Here is a 9,633-nt window from a genome sequence, read left to right on the forward strand (position 1 = left end):
GGTATCCTTGACTGTCCTGGAACTTGCTCTGTAGACCAGAATGGCCTCAGACTCACAGAGATCTGCCTGTCTCTATCTTCCCTGTGCTGGAATTAAAGCCTTGTGTCGACCAACCTATTTTTTATTTGGTAGCCCTAATCATAAGACAGTGAAGTGCTCCCATAAAATTATCAAATAAGTCACCAGGTTGCTGTCCGTTGCTTCACTCTAATACTTAGAAACTGAGCTATAAATAAGTGTAGCAGGCATGGTGGTATATGCCCTTAATCCCAGCACTTGGGAGGCAGAGGTGAGTGGATCTCTGAGTTCTAGGCCAGCCTGGTCTACAGAGCTATTTCCCAGACAGTCAGGGCTACACAGAGAAACCCTGTCACAAAAAACAAAAATAAAGACAAAGTGCAATTTCCTGCCAGGCATGGTTAACACATGCCTGTAATCACAGCACTTGAAGGGTTGGAGGAGGCTTAAGACCTCATCTCAAAAAGAAAACAAAACAGAAAATTAAACATAAGGTAATTTCCTTAAAGAATAAAAAGACCAGTAATAATAAAGGGCCAGTAATATAATAGTCATAATCTAAATGAACAGATAAAGAAATCCATTTTGCTGATTTTTAATGATATTCTGCTATACTCTGCTAGATGGGAGCCTAGCATAATTGTCATCAGAGAGGCGTCATCCAGCAACTGAAGGAAACACAGCCGAAAATGGGCAGAGCTTAGGGAATCCTGCAGAAGAAAGGGAGGAAAGATTATAGGAGGCAGAGGGGTCAAGACACCGTAAGACACAGTCTCACAGAATCAACTAACCAGGGCTCATAGAGACTAAAGTGACAACTAGGGAGCCTGTATAGATCTGACGTAGGTCCTCTACATATATGTGACAGTTGTGTAGCTTGGACTTCTTCCAGGACGACTAACAGTGGGAACAGGGGCTATCTCTGACTCTTTATCCTGTTTTGGAGAACCTTTTTCTCCTACTGGGTTGCCTAGTGTAGCCTTGATATGAGGGTTTGTGCCTAGTAGTTTGGAAATATGTTACGCCCCGTTTATTTGTTATCCCTGGGAGGCCTGCTATTTTCTGAAGGAAAATGGGAAGAGGAGTGGATCTGGAGGAGGAGGGCACTGGGAGGAGGCAGGGAGCTGGGAGGAGAGGGGACAGAGGAAAACTGGTCAGGGTGTAATATAAGAGAAAAGAATAAATTTCATTTTATTTTTTTATAAATTTTATTCTTTCTTTCTTTCTTTCTTTCTTTCTTTCTTTCTTTCTTTATTTATTTATTTTGGTTTTTTGAGATAGGGTTTCTCTGTGGCTTTGGAGGCTGTCCTGGAACTAGCTCTTGTAGACCAGGCTGGTCTCGAACTCACAGAGATCCGCCTGCCTCTGCCTCCCAAGTGCTGGAATTAAAGAAAACACCAACGCCCGGCTAAGAATAAATTTTAAAAGAAAAAAGAAGACATACATTTTGCTTGTTGCATGACGGTTTTTTTGTTTTGTTTTGTTTGTTTGATTGTTTGTTTGTGTTTTGAAATAGTAGTTCACTGTATATCCCCAGCTGGCCTGGAACTCTTTAAGTTGATCAGGTTGGCCTCAAATTCAGATATCCACCTGCCTCTGCCTCCCAAGTACTGGGATTAAAGGTATGTGCCACCACACTCTGGTTGATATAATTTTTAAACAAGTTTTATGCTTCAAAAGAAAGGTTTTTTAAAAGGGAAGTATGGTGGGGATTAAAGATTGAACAGACACTACTTAATTTGTGAGACACATGAACCTTGACCTGTAAGACAAAAATAGCAGTCTCTCTAGAGTCAAATATTCTAGTCCTCAATGGGGAGGTAAATCTTTAATGTATTCCAACCAGATGTGCTATGCATTTAAGTTGTTCGATTGCTTGTGAATAATTGGTGGTTAATATGCCAACCTTGTCTTGATTCTATGGTACCAACAATCTTCATTTAATAAATTTATATTTTCAAATAAAATCTGCATGAACAATTATGTTTGTCTTTGTAAATTACTAATTTGGTATTCTGGTTTACACATCAGTCTTTTGTGAATATCCTTGATGTGTGTCTGCATTACTAACATCAATCAACATGGAAGCATTTGGAATATTACATTTATGAACATGCAAAACTGAAGCCAAGAGCCTGGCGTGGTGGCCCATACATGTAATCCTGGCACCAGAAAAGCATGGAAGTTGAGACAGGAAGTTGGAGAGTTCAATGGCAGCTTGACTACAAAATGAAACTCTGTCTCAAAAAAAAAATGAAGCTAATGTGCTTCTTGTCAAATATTCCTTGTCTAGCAATTCTCACACCACTCCAGGAGCCTGCCATTTAACAACAATTACTTTGTCAACAGTAAGAAGCAGCCAATACTAAGTAGTTTAATGTTAGTGAAAATAGGTAATTTGCATTAGAATTTATACAGATGCTCTTTGCTTTAAGATAGGATTATGAACCCAAAAACCCACTCTATAAATTGAAAATATCATTAAGTTGAAAGTGTGCTCAATACACCCACCCTAACAAGCAGCATAACTTATCAACACAGAACACTGTCTAGAGAGAATTGGTTGTTTCCCTTCGATTTCATGACTGGTTGAAGAGATGGGCTTTTTTGTTGCTACCCAGACTTGCAAAACAATACACTATATATCACTAAACCAGAAAATATCAAAATTCAATGTTTCTACTGAATGTTTATTATTTTTGCATCCACCATCAAACCACCAGAGCAGCTGTATATGACAATATTTTATGTATAAGTTCTACAAGCAAATCAGAGTTAATTTATTGTGCAAAGAATTTAAGAATAAATTAGCCAGGTGTGGTGGCACAAGCCTTTAATTCTAGCATTTTGGAGGAGAGGCAGATGGACCCCTGAGTTCCAGGTCAGCCTGTTTTACAAAGTAAGCTCCAGGACAACCAGGGCTACACAGAGAAACACTCCTTTGCTCTATTCTCGACTCCTTGAGCACCAGGCATTCAAGCAGGTAGACCATCCATACACATAAGAAATAAAATAAAAAGTCAAAACTACTACTTTTACTTATTCAAAAGTATTATGCTGCCAGGCAGTGGTGGCACATGCCTTTACAATCCCAGCACTCAGGAGGCAGAGGCATGTGAATCTCTGTAAATTCGAGGCCAGGCTGGTCTACAGAGTGAGTTCCAGGACAGCCAGGGCTGTTACACAGAGAAACTCTGTCTCAAAAACCGAAAAGGAAAGTATTATGCTAAAAATTCATATTACTAGAAATAATAACTTTTTTCCCTCATGCAGTCAAGTTTTTGCTAGAGCTGGTACCATATATTGCCAGTGCCCAGTCAATGGCGTTTTGTTTTGTTTTGGGCTTTGTGTTTTGGGGCTTTCTGTATGTGACTTGTGGTGGTACTGGGAATGAATCCAAAGCATTGTGCATGGTAAGCACGCACTCTACCACTAAGCCATATTCTCATTCGTCTTTTCCTATTTTTTGTTTTTTTTTTAGATTTTGAGATAGTCTCACTAAGTTGCCCAGGCTAGCCTTGAGTTTGAGATGTTTCTCCCTCAACTTCCTGTGAATCTGAGATTATACACCAGTGCTATCAGGCTAGGAGTGGTAGCTGTTGCTTGGTTGCTTATAGTTTTTTGGTTTTTCTAGACAGGGTTTCTCTGTGGCTTTGGAGCCTATCCTGGAACTAGCTCTTGTAGACCAGGCTGGTCTCGAACTCACAGAGATCTTCCTGTCTCTGCCTCCCGAGTGCTGGGACTAAAGTTGTGCGCCACCTCCACCCAGCATGGTTGCTTATAGTTTTTATTGTTCTTTTGTGATGTTGTTTTTGTTCAAGGCATCCCCTTACTCCATAGGCTGACCTGAAATTCATCAAGTAACTCAGGCTGACTGAGCCCAAAATGGCCGTCCTCCTGCTCAGTCTCCCAAGTGACAGAATAACAGGCATCAACCCTCACACAATTCAGTGGCATAGCACATACCTAGTATGAGTCATGTATGCACTCCCACCCCACCCCCACACTCATGCTATACCTATTAGTTAGTGTTGTTGTTTCTTTCTTTGTCCTGTCCTTGCCTCCTCTGTCTGGGATGGATAGCCGTTTCTGTACATCACCCCAGGAGAAAAACAACAGTGTTACATACGATATAATAATGAAATGGATTCTACTTTTCCAGGATTATGTTTTGGAGTTGGCTCCTGAAAATTATTTATTTATTTATTGTGTGGTATGCTCATGTGCATACCATGGTGTGATCACGGGCAAGGGGCAGCTTGTAGTAGTCAGATCTCCCCTTCTGCCATTGGCACTTGGGAATCAAACTCACTCGGTCAGTCATAGCATAAGCATCTTTACCTGTTGCCCCATCTTGCTGGCCCAGGACTCACCTTTAAGTAAACCATTGCTATAACATACCAGCGCCGCAGAAGACATAGTTCAAAATTATTCTCTTCAAAATTTAAAAATTGAGCTGGGTGGTGGTGGTGGTGGTGGTGGCGCACGCCTTTAATCCCAGCACTCAGGAGGCAGAGGAAGTTGGATCTCTGAGTTTAAGGCCAGCCTGGTCTCCAGAGCGAGTTCCAGGACAGCCAGGGCTGTCTGGAAAAAGAAAATTGTAGTAATGATGACTCAACCCTGTAAATGCTACATTTGAGTGGTAGAAGAAAGAGGATCAGAAGTCTAAGTCCAGCCTAAGGTATATGAGACTGTCCCAAAAATACAAAAAGAAAAAAATTAAAAATGAATTTCCAGGCCAGATGGGGTGGCATGGGTCTGTAATGCCAGCACTCAGGAGGATGGAGCCTTGCAAGTTCAAGGACAGCCTGGGCAATACAGTGACACAATGTCTTAACTAAATCAAAAACCCTAACCCTGAAAATTAAGCTTACACTATTTATGTCATAAACAGTTATAAAATTCTTTTATGCTTTTGCTATGTATGATCTCTGTCCTATAGTTTATAGATAAATATGTCCTGCATCTTTTTTTACAAGGGTCCCCAATGTCCACATAGGACAAGACATAATCCCCAAACCCAGGACACAGTCCCCAAAGCAACCATGTATTTTACTAAAAGGGCCAATAAGCATTAAACACGTTACAGTTGTTTGTCCACTTAAGGTTTTGAAAGTGTTGTCTTGATACAAGGCTCAAAAGTGCAACTCAGGGGAAGCACTTCTTAAGCAATAAGTATAGCACCCAGACCCATTAGGGAGGCTAGGAAAGAAAGGGTTTCTTAGAAGACAGGACACAGATTTGAACAGTGGAGAAGCTGCAAGAAAGAACTGAGCCACTGCCAGACCCTTGCTGGGCCTCCCGTCTCTCAGAATCTATAGCCTGTGAAGTCTTCTCGTAGGCTCATATTTCCCACAGACTGCCTCTCAGCCTTCTACTTTAGAGACAGCTGCAGCCTGGCTTTATATCCCCTCCTAGATCAAAACACACCTAAGAATCTCAAGACTCCCACCAGTGCCCCCCCACACTAACTCTGAAAGCATACATTAATTAGTACTTCTTGTCCAGATCTTTCTCTACCAGGCAACATATGTAACATCAGTGAAACAAGCAACTCTCACCTCCAGTCTCAAACATGGCTGGGCTGCGTTTGGAGCCCTGAGAGTTCCTATCTAGCAGAAGACTATCAGGGCTCACCAAACAGCAAGACTGGTGATGAGCCAAACTCACTTTGCCTCGTTCACACCCCTGTTTTCTTCTACCACTGCGAAACATGAAAGCACTCAGTCTCACTTGTTGAGACTGTGAGCAAGTTGTGTTTCTCCCCTCTTTTTCTTACAGAATTTCATGAAATGCATTTTATTTACTCCCCACTTGTCCAAATTCTTCCCAGATTCATCCCTCCCTCCCTGCCACCCACCCCCACCAATTCCCTGACCTCTTTGAAAAAACAAAACAAAACTAATTAACTCTAGTTTGCGCTTCCTGTACTTTCCTGGGTGTGGGCTGTCTGCTGGAGCATGGTTGATGTACCAGGCATCACACCCTTAAAGAGCACTGACTATTTCTCCTCTGGAAAGCATCAGTTGTTCGTGGGCCTCAGTTAGGTGTGAGGACTCATGAGCCCCTTCCCACTCCATCCTAGAATATTGATTAGCTTGACCCTGGTGCAGAGTCTTGTCGAGATAACTACAGATGCTGTGAGTTCCTGGACTCAGTTTTGTCAGGTCCAGAAGACACAATTTTTCTCCAGTCCTCGACAACCTCTGGCTCTTAACAATCTTTCTGTCCCTCTTCCATTATGTTCACTGAACACTCCACTGAGACTTATTCTCTACACTTACACCAGTTATGAGTTTCCGTGTTAACCACGGAAATATCGTGGATGAGGTGTAGGACTTACATTATTCTATGGGTAAAAAAAAATTGAATTTAGCCCAAAGGGGAAAAAAGGAATTTAGAGATCAGTTTGATACTTGTCTATTTATCAGGTTCACCTCCTGGCGCCTGTGAAACAGGCTCAAGATAAACACGCCCATGATAAGGGTCTGGGGGATCCAGGTGTGTCCTGGCCACACAGATAGCACAAAGGTCGCCAAGCTAATAACTACCTCTGTCACCAGCCTTCTGGGTGGAAAACAAGTTACACATCTCTCTCTCTCTCTCTGAAGAGACAACCCTGCATGCCTAACATTCCTGGCTTCCCTAGTGCTTATCTGTGAGCACAAGGACCTCTGTGTCTGCCCCTTACAGACACAGAGGGGCCTAAAGAAGATAATTCACAGTGGTATTAGACTAAGATTTTTGTTCCTCCTCTTCCTTGTTCCGTCTCCCACATTACCACATTGCTCTATGCTTCTCTTCCGTGTACTCTATGTCCCATTTCTGTCTTCCTTTCCAGGTGCTTCTGCTGGAGTGCAAAGGTAATTCGGTGGTAGAGCATTTGGCTAGCATGCATAAAGCCCTAGGCTCAACGTCCAGCACATTTTTTAAAAAATGCATGTCAGATACATTCCTGTAATCCCAACCCTGGAGAGGTAGAGGCAAGAGGATTACAGGATTGATGCCAACAAAGACTGTCACTATTGTCCTAAGTACAAAATAAATAGATAAATACATATATACATACACAGAAACAACAAAACCCCATACTTTTATAACTGAAAAAAGATACACATAAGCCTCTAATATTTTAGACTGTTTTAAGAAATTATGGTAGTCTTATTTGCCAATCTCTTCCTTTAAATGATACTTTCTTTTAAGATTACAAAAAGAGTCTCTGCATTAAGTGCTGCCCATGGAGCTTTGCTCACAGAAGCTTCTTTTTGCAATAGATGGCAAATAACACAGAGCTCAACAACCAGTCAATGTGCAGACTGTGGAGTGCTCGGCTCTAAATGGGACAGCTATATCACACCCATTCCCCACAAGCCTCAGCAAACATCTTGGAAGATGGGGTGGGGGAATTATAAGATCCAAAGGGAGAAGATAGCTGTAGTGAAACTGTATTTGCCTGTTATAACAGTGCAGTTACACACATGAACTCACACCCACTAGGACTGCCTGCACAAGACTAAGCCGGCTAAACTCCCAGCATGGATGGAGAGAGGCTCATGAAGACCCACCTCTATCTGAGGAGTTATTGGCAGTAGATAGCTACTTGGAGAGGAAGAGTCATTTTTATTTGGGGATGTGGTCCCTGATGGACTTCACTAGATGGTCCCACATCCCATGTACCTATAGTCAGAACTAAATGGACTCAGTGTATATTAAATTTAAAATGCACACACACACACACACACACACACACACAGAGAGAGAGAGAGAGAGAGAGAGAGAGAGAGAGAGAGAGAGACTCAGAGATTGATTGGGGCTGGAAAGATGACTCAGCAGTTAAGAACACTTGCTGCTCTTTAGAAGACCTGGGTCCCAATCACAAAAAGACAAACATGATATGTACTCACTCATATGTGGATTTTAGACATAGAGTAAGGGATTACCATCCTACAATCCACACTGCCAGAGAAACTAGTAAACAAGGAAGACCCTAAAAGAGACAAACTTTGTCCCCTGGAGAAGGGGAAAGGTTCACCATCCCCTGAGCAAATTGACAGCATGGGAAGAGGGGGGAGGGAGCTAGGAGAATGAGAAGGGAAGAAGAGGAAAGATGCAGAGGTCATGAGGGAGCAGAAAGGTTGAGTCAGGTGAAGGATAGAAGAAAGGGTATGTGATAGGTAGGGTTTTAGTTGGGGGTGGCAGGGGAGGACAGGAGGGAGAAAACTGGGATTGTCATGGAATTCAATCTTGTTTGTAATTCAAATAAAAAAATGAAAAAAAAAGAGAAGCTCTATGTGCACCAAGGGGTCTAGGGCACCATCCAGGAAACTGGGAAGAAAGATCTGCCACTAAGGTATACAAATCCAGGTAGAAAGGAACTTTCATTTGGAGTCTACTTGCTAGGAACTTGAAATTTTAGAGTCCTTCATCTTGCCTAAATCAGGTTACTTTGTAACTCAGTTGTTTCCTCAAGTCAAAAGAATTTGATCTTCCTTTTTTGTTTTATTTTTTTTTAGTGTGGTTCAAGTATTATATGGACTAAAATATAAGAATAAAGATTTAATTAAATTAAAAAAAAGAAGACCTGGGTTCAATTTCTAGCACCCACATGGTGACTTACAACCTTCAATAACTCCAGTTGCAGGAGATCTGATGCCTTGTTGTGACCTTTGCAGGCACCAGGCACTTACATATATACACATATGTATATGTCATACACAGTCATACAGTCATACACATGAAGTTCAGAGGGGAAATTTGGGGGTGGGGTGGGAAAGGAATGCAGAGTGGAAGGGATCCAAACACATTATATGCATGTATACATATTAAATATCTCTTTTAAATAGAAGCTCCTCTGATCAAGTTTGAAAGCAGCCCAGGTTCATGGGTGTAAACATTTTAGCACCCATGCATGGAGAGAGATAGCACTAATTAGATTCGCTGGGAGATTTCAAAGAAAGAGGACATCAAGTTGGGATAGGACACACGTTGGGGGGGGCTTGGGGGACTTGGGGATGAGAATGGGAAATAAGCATCATCCTAATGCATTGGACATAGGTGTGAAATTCTCAAAGAATAAAAATCTCCACACTTCCCCGAGGCTCTCCCTTCTGTTAACACCAAGAGGAGACCCATACACTGCAATCATGTCAAACTTCACCACCCATCTTCACCCTTAACAGCAAAAGTCAGGCTGTTGTCCCAAACATTCTCGGCTCTCTATAGCCACACTGTCGCTATCCACCTTGAGTCCATCAGGGACCATTCTGGCCAGAACATGAGTTTTGTGAAATCGGAAGAGGGGCTGTTTGTGGAGATAGAGAGCCAGTAGCACGGAGGAAGGGAAACAGGTGAGAGTAATGTGGAGAGAATATGACTGCCATGTTATACATATCCAAATGTCATAAGGAAATTCATCATTTTGTACATTAAGTTAAAAAAAAGGAAAAAGAAGCCAGGCGGTGGTGGCGCACAGCTTTATCCCAGCACTCAGGAGGCAGAGGCAGGCGGATCTCTGTGAGTTGGAGACCAGCCTGGTGTACAAGAGCTAGTTCCAGGACAGGATCCAAAGACCACAAAGAAACCCTGTCTCGGGAAAAAAAAAAAAAAAAGGAAAAA

The sequence above is a fragment of the Cricetulus griseus genome, chromosome X (assembly GCF_003668045.3).
Source record: "Cricetulus griseus strain 17A/GY chromosome X, alternate assembly CriGri-PICRH-1.0, whole genome shotgun sequence".
NCBI classification, from domain to species: Eukaryota; Metazoa; Chordata; class Mammalia; order Rodentia; family Cricetidae; genus Cricetulus; species Cricetulus griseus.